Source organism: Eubalaena glacialis, chromosome 16 (assembly GCF_028564815.1).
Source record: "Eubalaena glacialis isolate mEubGla1 chromosome 16, mEubGla1.1.hap2.+ XY, whole genome shotgun sequence".
NCBI lineage: Eukaryota > Metazoa > Chordata > Mammalia > Artiodactyla > Balaenidae > Eubalaena > Eubalaena glacialis.
This window is the reverse complement of record NC_083731.1, coordinates 80812105-80824701: the sequence shown is the minus strand read 5'-3', so window position 1 is coordinate 80824701 and position 12597 is coordinate 80812105. Positions and strand designations below refer to the sequence as shown.

Genomic DNA, 12597 nt, shown 5'->3' with positions numbered 1-12597 from the left:
CTATAAAACATACGACCTTTCAATAATGTCTTAAAATAGTAATTCTTAAACTTTTCTAGGTTTTCAAGAATCTTTCCAAAGCTCTCCCCACTAAATGCATGGCATATGTATATACATTTTTTCTTTTAATTTCTGAAGTTTTAAAGAGATAAGAGGTCACCAGATTAAGAACCTCAGCTCCAAAAACTATTAAACAAAAACAAAGTTGGCTCTTTCAACAAACCAAACTCCATTCCACTTTAATAGCCTTAAAGGGCCCTACAAAATGCCTCAGTGACACCGTGGTGGCCAGTTGCTTTTAGTCAGTCTCATCCACTACCTGTGAGCTTTGCTCAAGCGTTTGACGTGAAGTCTCAAGTTGTCCCTCAGCAGATAGCTACCCATAAAGTCATCCTCTTCAAAGTTTCATCCCCAGTCCTTTCTATCCTAGCTCAAGGTCTGTCTTGCAGTGATAGACTCATAATAATCTCATTGTCCTCATACACAGCTCAAAATATGATCCCAGGTGGTTCAACTCTACACAGATTTAAACATAGGGCTCATTTGTTCCAGAACTACACTCCAAGTCAATACCTTGAAAATATTTTGCAAGTTTAACCCAAAAGGCAGTATGGAAGCCCCCTTCCAAACGAATGAAGTTAGTCTAATTCTTAGGGAGAAGAGACAGTCATTATATTATATTTGGAGCCGAGGATTCCATCCCCCAAAACAACTCTCCCACCAGCATACTTGCTTGACATAGGGCAAAGCATTTCATTTCAAATTCAAGATAAGGTTTACATTTCAAATACCATGAACAAGGTAATTCAGGGCCTTAAAATCACTTTAAGTTGGAAATGACATAAGTTGGAAATGTGGAAGGGGAGCAAAAGGGAGGTAGGATGCCGGATGCAAACAGAGACACCAGGGCCGAGATGTGGCATACTTTCTCAGCTCCCAGTTTTACCCAGGACAAGCACCACGAGGAACAGCTAACAATCCAACAGTCTCTACTAAGTGCAGGAGCTGTGCTAGGGACTGCAGATAGAGTGATGATGAGAAAACTGCAAAATACAGCACTGTATTAATTGTTGAAAAGCTCAAGGCCCATCAGCAGAAACAGACAGATACCTGGCAAGTTAACTTAAAATAACAAATTGAATGTGCGGTTGAACACGCAGTAGATAGTAAAACTGAACAGCAGAGCGGAGTTTTTAACTCTGTTAGGTGGGGGTGTGGAGGGGAGTTATAAATAAAAGATAGAAGTTGACTTGGGTTTGTAAGGATATGAAGAATTTCACCAGGTGGGGAGGTGGTGGAAGGGAGGAGTTATTTCGAGCAAAGGGAACATAAGAGGAAGCACCATGGCAAGAAGAGCACATGGAAAGCTCACGGAAAATCACTGAAGGCTGGGAGAGAAACCTGGTGGATTCTGGTCTTTGGAGAAGGCTGGGGTTGTCTATGGACAACATTACTTCCCTCGCATGTCTTTATAGAGGCATATTATTTCCAACTCTTCTGAGATGAAACATTTAAGTTATGAAACTATTAAAATATCAGACATTTCAAATCTCGATAAAAATTGACAAAAAATGAATTAAGAGTACAGTTGATTTACAATTATTATTTGAAGTTAAAATTCAGCTGCTCTTATAAAGTAGAGACTAAATGGACAAAGAAACTCATTCCAGTTGCCGTTAGGCAACAATTAAGTTGATAATACCCTATGGTTAAAGTCACCCAAGAGTTTGATTTCACCATTTTTCTTATTTTCCATGCCTTCAAACACACTATTATACTATTAAATTAAAAATCTGATGAAGAACATGTTTTGGGATTGCCTCAGGCCTTTAGGTCACACCAGTTTCATACATTTGAATACAAGATTTCTGCAGTTCCACTACATGTCCACTAGAGGCCCGTGAAGAGCTTTTTTCCCCCATCACAGTCATAACCAAGAAGGCCAGAATTAACACGAGAAGTTATTGATCGAATATCAGTAAGGCAAAGATCGAACTGATAGATAACCTCACAATAAGCACCTTAATTGTGGATAAAATAAACAAAATGTAACCCTCTTTCAAAACTCCAGGATACTGAACTGTGAAACTTACAAAACTAATATGTAACTGGAAACGCTGAGTTAAAAGAGGTAGGATTTGGAAGGCTTCACCAACAGTTCCAGAAGGCCACCAGGCTCTGGCCGGCTTTGACAAGGTGGCAACATGCACCAAGTGGTGAGTCAGCGTTATAATGAGTGCCACTGCCCTGTAGGGGCTTCTGAGGAAAGGGGGCTTTCAGATGTTCAAGTGCATACCACATACGAAAGGCATGAGACAAACAGAGGGAAGGTTCCTGGGTGAGAGAGTGTCTGGGAAAGTCAACAAAGTAGTAATTTAAGACAGATGGACGAAGCAGGAACTTCCTAAACAGTGACTCCGAGGAAGCAAACAGGGGAAGATAGATTAGCAATGGTGAAACAAGGAGAGACAGAGTGAGACAGACCCTTAGCTTCAGGGGAGAGGGATGACTTCAAGCAAAACACAAAGCATATTCAGTACGCAAAGACAGTAGCACGACTATGTGCACATAGCAAAAATTACTAAGAGGGGTGAGATGCCCTGTGACAGTCCCCTTACCATCCTGTCAAATTCAAAAGAGGGGGCTTCCCTGGTGGCGCAGTGGTTAAGAATCCGCCTGTCCATGCAGGGGACACCGTTCACTCCCTGGTCCAGGAAGATCCCTCATGGCGCGGAGCAACTCAGCCCGTGTGCCACAACTACTGAGCCTGCGCTCTAGAGCCCACGAGCCACACTACTGAGCATGCGTGCCACAACTACTGAAGCCCGTGGGCCTAGAGCCCGTGCTCCGCAACAAGAGAAGCCACCGCAATGAGAAGCATGCGCACCGCAACGAAGAGTAGCCCCAGCTCGCCGCAACTAGAGAAAGCCCGCGCACAGCAACGAAGACCCAGTGCAGCCAAAAATAAATTAAAAGAAAAAATTCCAAAGAGGGCTTCGGTCATGTGTCAAAAAACACAAACAGAAACACATCAGAGTGCACATCAACCACACCACACATACGTGCACACACACATACACTTACTACTGCTATTTACAGAAAAGGCCTGTTTTTCACTAGGTTTGGTTAATTAGCAATCAGGAAAGAGTTGCACAGGGTTTGAAGAAAGAACCCTTTGTTCGGAAAAACCTTTGAAAATATTCCCTCAGCAGCTTGTAACTTTCCCTACAGATTGCCCTGGCCCTGAGGACAAGCCCAGGTGCCAGAGGCCTCTGTGATCCCACACAGAGCTCACATTCAAAGGCAGCTCTCTTTGTTGTCCCCTAGGAGTTAAGCCTTAATGGGTTTACAATTTGCAGGCCTTTTTGGAGAGCGGCTTGGCAGTTTTTGCCTGCTGCCAGAAATGGAGCAGAGACGAGGCTTGGTGAATCCCACAGCTGTTGTGGTTGCTCCATTGGAGGGAAGAGCAGTTGCCTGGGGCATTTCAAAGACATGCAAGAACATAGGGAGACTTTATGAACCCTGGAAGTGAATTTGCAATTACTGTGAGCAGACGGTCAATTCACATGGTGGAGGGAGGATTTTGGAGCTGTGGTTCTTCAGTGAAGACCATGGCAAATGGTAATTCACTGAGTCTTTGTGTCCCCAGATAAATCCTTTGTGGGAAAAGTATTCAACTCTAATGTGATATCATCATCTGCTGCTAGTTAGCTTTATGCTGTCACAGTCCTGACTTCTAAACCTCAACAAGCACAATTTGGACAGGAATAAGCCAGTACATCTTACCTTGGTTAAAAAGAAAAATGGGTATGGCACTCTGCTGGAAATATGGCATCTATCCATCTTGGTCCACTGGGATTCAGGAGATGCCTGCCTGAACCCTGCCTCCAGCATTACGGCCCTTATTTCAGAAAATCTTCATCTTAAACTGAGATATATCGATGGTGGGACAATGCTGAATGATTTTGAGAATGGTGATTTCATAATCTTTTACAAGATATACCCCCCTTTTTCCCCCCCATCATCCTTCCAGTCAAAGGCTGCTTTTTGATACATGGAATTCTCTTTTGCTGAAATCTCAGCCTATTTCCTGTTATCCTCACGTTGATTCATCTGAGAATCACATGATCTCTTCTAAAACACTGTTTATTTAGTCCATTATGACGCCCAGAGTCAGTCTTTACTCATTTTGTATCTCAATGATTTATTTCTACAGTTAAGTACACCCCTGATAGGCAAAGCACCAGTTAGATACCGTGGAGGAGACAAGGACCACAACTATGAGACGCTAAAAATCTGGTGAAGGAAACAGAAACATCTGGGAAGGGCTAAGATTGAGGTGTAATCAGAATGCTGTGAGTATATAAGGAAGAGAGAAAATAATCTTTAACTCCTACTGTAGAGATCGAGACATTAGTTTTAAAGGAGATAAAATTTAAGATGACATGTATAGGGTGATCTATCATTCTGGTTTTAAAACTGAAAGTTTTAGGTCGCATGAAATCCTTCAGTGGAACACCCGAACTATAAAGGGCAATTAGAGCTTAGAGTTTATCTCAAGGGTGAGACATGGTAAGGGACAGTCTCAACAGCAGTGGGCGGGAGTGGTAACGAGCGGGCTGCCCAGGTCCTGAAGTTGCTGACTCAGCGGCCACCCGGGCATAAGGCCATGGGGAAGGGGGTGATGTCCTGTCAAGCAGGACAGCAGGCCCCTGCCTCTCACTGCACATCTATGTTGTGTCCAGCACATGGCATGAGGCACCGCGGAGACCAGGCTCAGGGCCTGGCACAGAGTGGTGGCTGAGTGGCTCTCTCTAGGCTGGACATGTGCCCTACAGCTTTACAATGCAAGGACCCCCGCAGTGCACACAGGCCGACTTGCCCAGGCCAGCGTTGCTGCCCTGTAGGCATATGTGTTTTGAGAGCCCTGCATTATGAGTAAGGAATTGGAGGAGGAGCAGATTCCAGGAGTTGATAAGGTATTTTGGACCCTCAGCATCACCTTGAGTTGATGGTATCTAATAAAAAACTTACAGCATGCTCTCACATTTATTATCTCACTTTTGAGCTTGACACAGACCCACGAGGCAGGAAACTGAAAGTTTAAAGAATGGCCTTGGTCACACGGCCATAAGTAGCAAAGCTGGGATTCAAATTGCAGATCGCTCTTTCTGACTCCAGGACCAGTGGCATTTCTCTAACTTTTTCTTTTATAAACTTATTTATTTCATTTATTTATTTTTGGCCACGATGGGTCTTCGTTGCTGCACGCGGCCTTTCTCTAGTTGCGGCGAGCGGGGGCTACTCTTCGTTGTGGTGCGCGGGCTTCTCATTGCTTCTCTTGTTGTGGAGCACGGGCTCTAGGCACAAGGGCTTCAGTAGTTGTGGCTCATGGGCTCTAGAGCGCAGGCTCAGTAGTTGTGGCGCACGGGCTTAGTTGCTCCGCGGCATGTGGGATCTTCCTGGACCAGGGCTCGAACCCATGTCCCCTGCATTGGCAGGCGGATTCTTAACCACTGCGCCACCAGCGAAGCCTTCTCTAACTTTTTAAGGTCACTGAGTTTTATCTGAAACTTTGAGTTTAACAATGTAATGATTCAGTATCATCTGAATGTACTCTGTTCAGTCATCTAAATGGCTGGCTAGTATATCAGATCTCATAGACTCCAGGATAGATTAAAAAAGCAATCACTCAATTTATAACCACTCGTCTCCTCTCTTTTCCTTCAGAATCTTGCAGTCATACTCGGGAAACCCCAGTAATGTATATCAAGCACTGCTTAACCTACAAGGCACTGTTCGAGGCATTGTGGATGAGCCAAAGATATGTAGGACTACACTGATACACACATGTGGCTTAAAATTATATGTCTACATAGAAACATTTGCTAGGCTGGTTGTATCTGAACAGATTCTCTTTAACCTCCTGGCCTGGGCTCCCACTGAAGTAGTGATTTGATCAATAGAAGCTGAACATCTACCCACAAGATGGTTTAAAATGATTTTTCTGTCCCTTTGTCCTCAAGGGGCTTTTAATTTTGTTCTTCTGAGAAGATGCTCCTGAGGACACAGGAACCAGCCCCAGTTACTTTCAAAGGTACCACCAGTCTTCCTCTCTCTATAGCTTCATGGCTTCGAACTCATCACATTGTCTTCCCTCTTCCATTTACCAGGTTCCCTCAAATGCTTCAGGAACTCACACCCTTGCACACTTTCACAACTGGCCATGGATTTCTCGTTAGTCAAACGGCACTGCTTGCTATGCACCCACCTTATTAAGATTTTTGAGAAAATTAACTATGAAGCTTGAGGGAATTTGAAGTGAAATAACAGGCCAGTTTCTTATAACTTGTTTTTTAAGGAAAGCTAAAATACTGTGATTTTAGCATTCTGTCTCCACCAAATTAAGCTCTCTTTGGCCTAAGGCAAGTCACCTAATCTGATATATCAGTTCCTGTGTGTAAAGCTGAGACAATAATCGTTACCTAGTTCACTGGGATTGTCCAGTTTAATTAATTATGACTGAAAAATGGCTTGAAAAAAATGATTCCTTTGTAAATGCTCCATAACAACAATTGCACACAATTTTAAGTTCTTTTAACTTGAAAACTTAAACTCTTTTTGTGGTATCTTTATTCATTCTCCGATTCCTTCCCTTTCCAATTCTTCTGCTCCAAAAATAAAAAATCATTAATGGTAAATTTGGATGTATTTTTCTGCATTTCTTGCTTTCCAACATTTTAAGATTAAGGATTGTCAAAGAAAATGAGAAAAAGCTCAGAAAACACCTGCCTTGTGATCTCTCTGAGTCATCAGTACAATGGTTCTCAAAGCACAATCTTCAAACCGGCAACACCAGCAACTCTTAAGACCCAGTTCCCATAATGTGCCCAGAGGTGCCCCGGCGCACTGTGTAAACTCACAGGGGCATCTCGAAATATTTTAAAATTTCAAGGGACTCACAGCAACACCAGACACCTGTCAGACACTGAGCAAACTACTAGTTCAAGGTAGCTGACAACTGCAACATGAGCTCTTTTCAACATTCTTTTCCATGAGGCCATAGTTTTTGAAGCTGGGTTTTCGACAGCTGCTGTGATAAAAAGCAAGTTCCCTGTTGAAAATCAGTGTGGAATAGAAAATATGGTGATGACATCCAATCTGATTCCAAGGTCTTAGAAGCTGTGTAGTGTCCACCAGTGTACACATCCCATTATTAAGTAATTGCGGTTATTAATAATGAAATTTAAAAATTACTTTCTTTCAATGTAAGGGTATTGTTTTTAATACCTAGTAAGTTGTTAAGACATAAATACTTTTTAAGTTGTTGGAATCTAACTACTTAATAGATGGAACTGTGAGGTATTTCTTTCCTCCTAGGAATAGGGTTGCCTGATAAGTCTGGCAGCCCAACCCATGGGCACAGTGAAAGCATTACTGAGACTTTGAGAGAACCATGAACCAAGAAGATTTGAGAACTTGCTATAAATGCAAATTCTTAGGCCCCACCCAGGACTTATTGACTCAGAAACTATGGGGGTGGGGAAGCCATCTGTGGTTTAACTAGGCCTTCAGGTGATTCCAATGCACACTCAAATGTGAGAACCACCACAGTAGTGCATACTCTGAAAGCAAAGCTATGCCCTAGGGCATGTGGATGGATATTCAGTTTGCAAAGTAACAATAGGCCAATCTCAGTTTGAATAAAAAAGTACAGAAATGACCCAACTAGGGCAGACAAAACAAAACAAAACAGAAAACCAACACAAACCAATTTGTTTGCATTAACACACACGTGTGTGGTATATGTGTATATGTGTGTGTGTATATATATATATGTGTGTGTGTGTATGTATATATATATAAAATATATATATACATACACACACACACATACATATATATCTTCCAGTTATTCTGTAATTTTAAAATAATGAAAACTTACTGAATTGTGAATAATCTGTGCTTTATCTTTTTCCTGTGGCATTCTGGAGAGCACACAATGCCTTTTGATTTCTGAAAACTGAATCATCTTATCACTGAGTGTTTCCGATTGTTGGGAATGAATCATATCACTTCCCTCAGAAGACAAAATTTAAGGCTGGCCTTAAAGCCATGATCCAAAGCTCTTGACAGGAATTTGATTTTCATTCTCCTCTGCTTTAATACCCAGCAGGACACACCTCACACAAGTTGTTGGTATTTCTGTGAAGAAGAGTAAGGAAAAACGAGAGGCGAGGAGACCACTGGGTGTGGTAAAAACGCACGGCTCTTTTGAGTGTTAGAGGTTTTGAGTAAAACCTCCTTTGCTGAGGAGCAGATCTCAGTATTTCATCCCAGTTAATCCCATTAAGCCTTTGTACATATGCAGAGATTTCCAAACTTTTGAGTACTAAAGCAGAAGCTTTCCGCAACGATCTTCCTTGGGAGGCCCCTATTTCCTTAGCAAGATGCCTGTTGAATGCTGAGCATAGTAAGGAAGCTGGTCAGGAGAATACAGGAGAAGAGAATCTTTATTACCTTAATCTTCTTGTGCTGGAATGATTTTAGTGTTCGACTTTGAGGGGATAGAAAGCAAGCCCCATCAAGGATCAACTGGGCCTCCATTCTTCGAGGCCAGTACCTCTGGCTCACAGTAGCAGCCCAATAGACTTTTTTTAGTGTTCTTACTCAATACGTTAATTTTTAGGGATTAATTTATGGTCATCTTCTGAGGTCAGCACGAATTCATTCCCTTCTCCTGAATATTTCGGCCTCCTCTTCAAAGTTTAATACTTTTTGACCCCTATCTTGTAACTGAAATTCTCTCTTCCCTTGCATATACTCTCATTAAATTACTTTTGGTTTTCTCTGCTTGGTTTTCTTCCTTCTCCTTCTTCTCATGCATATGCTTCTCATGTATGGATAACCTCTTCTCTTTTCTTCCTACACCAGCCTTTACAACCTCATCCACGCTGAGGAATTCAACTTTCTCCACTTGCTGATGACATCCTGATCCCTCTCTGCACTCTGCAGCTCTCCTGTAACTCCACCTTTGTCCTCTTTCCAAGTCCCAGATTTCCAACTGCTACTTGACTATCGAATTCATGCAGACCCAAACTGAACTCATTATTTTTCCCAGGAACTAGATTTGTCCTCTCAACATACTGAAGATTCTTAATGGAACCGACATTCTTAGCTAACTAGGTAAGAAAAGAAAAATACATAAAGGTATCCTGTAATCTTTGCTTTCCCTTGGCCCTCACTTTCAATGAATCCATTAATTCATAAAACATCTATATATTGAGTACCTGCCAGGTGAAGGCGCTGTGTCAGTGCTGGACATCACAGACCTGGTCCTTCCCTTCTAGAAGGTAAACACGTCTTGTTTCATAGTATCTTATTTCTCCTTTCTGCTTCCACCATTGACATGTTTTGGAGTAGCATCACTTCCCACTGGAATTATTGCAATTTACTCTTTTTCTGATTTTCCTGTTTCCAGCATCTTCTCCAGGTAACACTGTACCTTGGTGCTAGATAAATGTTCCTGGGTCACAGCACTCAACAGTGTGAGCCCTTCATCAAAAACTTCCAATCTCCCCATACCCTCCCCACCCCTGCAAGGCCCACTTGACCACCCTTGTCAAAATTTTCTAAGGAAAAGCCTGCTACCATCTCTCCTGATACTCTGGGAGACACTGCATCTCCTCTGAAAAGATTTTTGCCTTTAACTAATAAACTAACTAATTGGGTTGAAAAGAGTCTTTTGTGGCTCAAAATAAAATGAAACTTCCTGTCTGGCTATAAAAATCAGAGTATGCCAGACTCAGAGAACTGCTTCAGTACCATTGACAGCATTTTCACAAAAACAGACCAAATTATGGCTTTCAGGAACGTATGTTATGTAAACTATACAGAGTAATTGATTACTATTATTTACGAATTTAGCAGTAGAAAGTAGAAACATGTTTTGAGACTAGCTCTTCCACTGACTAGTTGTGGGTGACCCTGGATTACTTCCAGCTTGACTATTGTAAGACCCTGTTTAAAAACAGCACTCACTTTCTTTTTATTCACTCATATACAAATACAGAACCACATAAAGCCCTAGGAATTCAACAGTGAACGCAACAGACACAATCCAAGCTTCCTTGGAATTTGTCTTTGTTGGTCCAACTCCTGGCTAGTTTCAAAGGCAAAGCCAGATGGTAAAACTAAAGATTTAGCTTAAGACTAAAGACTCATTTGTCCTGAGGCCCTATAAGGACTAGAATTGGCTCCCCAAGAGGTTAGAATAAAGATGGGGTCAAATGAGGTGAAAGATTTGGGGAAAATGAATACACTGCCCCCCAAAGATAAAGTGAGTGGTAAAAAGGGAAAAAAAAATTTGCATTGGAAGAACAGCATACCCTTTTTTTTTTTTTAAACATCTTTATTGGAGTATAATTGCTTTACAATGGTGTGTTAGTTTCTGCTGTATAACAAAGTGAATCAACTATACATATACATATATCCCCATATCTCCTCCCTCTTGCGTCTCCCTCCCACCCTCCCCATCCCACCCCTCTAGGTGGTCACAAAGCACCAAGCTGATCTCCCTGTGCTATGGGGCGAACAGCATACCCTTGAAAATTCTTTTTTTTTTTTTTTTTGGTTTTGTTTGTTTAATAAGGAACAGACTGGTGATTTTGAAATTTTGGTTTGGGATCCCAGGACCTAATTTTTTGCCATGAAGGCGGAAAGGTTCAGTTTTAGGAAGCAAAAAATAGTGGAAAAGCCACATGCTCTGGGGTGAGAAAACGTGACTTAAAGGTCCAGTTCTATCACTCAGTAGTTGTGGGACACTGAGAAAGTCACCTGTCATCCTTAGGCTTGAGTTGATTAATCTGTAGCAATAATAATAACTAACACATAAGTACACATTATGAGTCAAGTGCCATTCTAAGCAGTTTACACACGTTATTTCTTTAATTCTGTGAAAGTCCAATGAGGTAGGATGATTTTTTTTAATGTGGTAAAAAAAGCACACAACATAAAATTTACCATCTTAACCATTTTTAAGTGTACAGTATTTTTAGTGTTACCTATATGAACATTGTTGTGCAATAGATCTCTAGAACTTTATCATCTTGCAGAACTGGAACTCTTTACCTATTAAACTACTCCCCATTTCCCCCTCGCCCAGGCCCTGCAATCAGCATTCTACTTTCAGTTTCTATGAGTTTGACTCTAGGTACTTCACATAAATGGAATCACGCAGTATTTGTTTTTTTATGGTGGCTTATTTCACTTAGTATAATGTCCTCAGGGTTCATCTATGTTGCACCATATGACAAGATTTCCTTTTTCAAGGCTGAATAATATTTCATTGTATGTAAATGTCACATTTTCTTTATCTTTTCATCAGTCAGTGGGCATTTAGGTTGTTGCTTCCACCTCTTGAATAATGCTGCAATGAACATGGGTATGCAAATATCTCCTGGAGATGCTTTTTCAGTTATTTTTGGCTATATATGAAGAAGTGGGATTGCTGGATCATATAGTAATTATATTTTAATTTTTTGAGGAAGCTCTGTACTATTTTTCATAGCAGCTACACCATTTTTACATTCCCACCAATAGTGCACAAGGGTTCCAATTTCTCTACATGCTCACCAACACCTGTCATTTTAAATTTAATTTAATTTTTTGATAATGGTCATTCGAATAGGTTCAAGGTGATAATATCTCATATTTGTTTAACATGCATTTCCTTGATGATTAGTGATGTTGAGCATTTTTCCATATGCTGATTGGCCATTTGTATATCTTCTCTGGAGAAATGTCTATTCAAGTCCTTTGCCATTTTTTAATCGAGTTGGTTATTTGTTTTTGTTGTTGTTGAGTGGTAGGAGTTCTTTATATATTTTGGATATTAACTCCTTATCAGATATATGGTTTGTAAATATTTTCTCCCATTCCATAGGTTGCCTTTTTACTCTCTTGCCTCTTTCCTTTGATGTGCAAAAGTTTTAAAGTTTGTTGTAGTCCCATTTTTCTACTTCTGCTTTTGCTGCCTGCACTTTTGATGTCATATCCAAGAAATCATTGCCAATGCCAATGTCATGAAGCTTTTCCCCTATGTTTTCTTCTAGGAGTTTTACAGTTTCAGGTCTTACTTTTAGGTCTTTTATTCATTTTGTATTAATTTTTGTAGATGGTATAAGATAACGGTTCAACTTCATTCTTTTGCATGTAGATACACAGTCTTCCCAGGACCATTTGTTGAAGAGACTATCCTTTTCCCATTGTGTAGTCTTGGCACCCTCATCAGGTGACTATTGTACATGAAAGTTTATTTCTGGGCTCTCTATTCTCTTCCATTGGTCTATATGTGTGTCTTTATGCCAATATCATACTGTTTTGATTACTGTAGCTTTTTATATTTTGAAATCAGAAAGAGTGAGGTCTCCAGCTTTGTTCTTCTTTCTCGAGATTGTTTTGGCCATTTGGAGTGCTTCAACATTCCATGTGAATTTTAGGATGGTTTTTCTATTTCTGAAAAAAGTGCCATTGGGATTTTGATGGGATTGCACTGAACCTGTGGATGGGTAGTATGGACATTTTAATAATGGGTAT

General features: G+C 40.9%; 1 protein-coding gene across 3 annotated transcripts in view; it reads right to left on the bottom strand.

The window, feature by feature from the left end:
* STARD13 (StAR related lipid transfer domain containing 13) overlaps positions 1-12597 on the bottom strand; it is a 401131-nt gene that overhangs the window by 117827 nt on the left and 270707 nt on the right. The gene's annotated exons all lie outside the window — the stretch shown is intronic.